The sequence below is a fragment of the Muscardinus avellanarius genome, assembly GCF_963383645.1.
Source record: "Muscardinus avellanarius genome assembly, chromosome: 9".
NCBI classification, from domain to species: Eukaryota; Metazoa; Chordata; class Mammalia; order Rodentia; family Gliridae; genus Muscardinus; species Muscardinus avellanarius.
The window spans coordinates 16,534,432-16,536,179 of record NC_137795.1 but is presented as its reverse complement, the minus strand read 5'-3'; the positions used below and the strand labels follow the sequence as shown (position 1 = coordinate 16,536,179).

At 40.4% G+C, this 1,748-nt stretch overlaps 1 pseudogene across 1 annotated transcript; it reads left to right on the top strand.

Annotated features, from left to right (window-relative positions):
* Positions 1-569: 569 nt before the first annotated feature.
* Positions 570-1,101, top strand: LOC308266667 (large ribosomal subunit protein eL6-like; annotated as a pseudogene). The gene has a single exon. The product of its transcript is annotated as a large ribosomal subunit protein eL6-like (transcript).
* The last annotated feature ends 647 nt before the right edge of the window (positions 1,102-1,748 follow it).

Sequence of the window (1,748 nt, the reverse complement as noted above, 5' to 3'; positions counted from 1 at the left end):
TGTGTTCTTTTTATACTTTATGGAATTTCACTAGTGCAAGAAAATGGACTGGCACAATAAGAATGATCTCTGGACACCACAGAAGTTTGGGTCCAGTCAAGTCACTCTGGGCTTTGCCTCAGGATCAGGCTTTTTAACGTCTCTGCTTCCCTCTCGGTAACAACGAATTCTCAAAGGGGTGGATGGGGTTATGAAATCAGGACTCCACTTCTGTCTGCTGCTGTCTATCTAATAAGAAGGTCACTTGAAGTAGAGACATGGCTTACTCACTTGGGGAATTGATAAGCATTTAAATCAATGTTTATTCATAGAAATATAGGTGATAACACATGCAGAAATCCTTTCCAATTTTTAAAAATAAAAGGCTGGACAAAAAGTATTTATCAGAACCACTGGTAGCAACATTGAGAAGCCACCAGATAGGAATGGTAATCTTTGATAAAGCAGTACACTACTGCCAGGCTATAGCTCCCTAGGAAGAAAGCAAGAAACATGAGTATGTAGTCCAACCTCTCTCTCCAACTGGCCATTCATCGGTGGACAGTAAATACCATACCATTCGCTGGACAATGCCCAGGTACTACCCCACTGAGGATGTCCCACGCAAGCTGCTGAGCCACGGCAAAAAGCCCTTCAGCCAGCACGTGAGAAAGCTGCGCTCGAGCATCACGCCCGGGACCATCCTGATCATCCTCACCAGATGCCACAGGGGCAAGAGAGTGGTTTCCTGAAGCAGCTAGGCAGTGGCTTGCTCCTTGTGACTGGACCTCTTTGCCTCAACCGAGTTCCTCTGCGTAGAACACACCAGAAATTTGTCATTGCTACCACCACAAAGATCGATATCAGCAAGGTGAAAATCCCCAAACACCTCACTGATGCTTACTTTAAGAAGAAGAAGCTGCTGAAGCCCAGACACCAGGAGGGCGAGATCTTCGACACATAGAAGGAGAAATACGAATTACAGAGCAGCAGAAAGTTGACCAGAAAACCGTGGACTCACAGGTTTTACCAAGAATCAAAGCCGTTCCTCAGCTCCAGGGCTACCTGCGATCTGTTTTTGCTGTGACAAATGGAATGTGTCCTCATAAATTGGTGTTCTAAATTTCTTATCAAGAACCTAATTAAATAATAGATCTTTTTAAAAAATGTCCAATGTAGCTGGGTGTGGTGGCACACTCTTCTAATCCCCACGCTTGGGAGGCAGGGACAGGAGGATCACACAGGTCAAAGCCAGCTGTGCTGGCTTAAGAGACCTTGTTTCCAAAAAAAAAAAAGTATAAAATAGGTCTGTGAGTGTAGCCCAGAGGTAGAAGGGCTTCTAGGAATCCCAGTACCACCAAAAATATAAAAAAGTAAAAAAGATAAAATAAAATGTCCAATATATTTTGTTATATTGTATCTATTTTCATTTAATTCTAGATTTTTTATTTCTCACTTATTTATTCAGTGACCCAGTTTTTATTCAGAAATTTATGATTGTGTTTTCAAGTATTTATGTAATTTATTTTGGTGTTCAAGCTATTGATTTCTACTTTCATTTCTTTATGATATATAAAGATGAAGTACATTTGGTTACATTTTTTCTAAATTGCAGATACTTGCTTTGTGGCCTAGAATGTGGTCTATTTTGGAAAAGTTTTTATTAGCAACTGACACGAATATGTATTCAGCTGTTGTTGGAATATTCTGTATGACTATGTCTATTAGATTCATTTGGTTGATAGTGTCTTTTATGTCTGAAGAGTCTT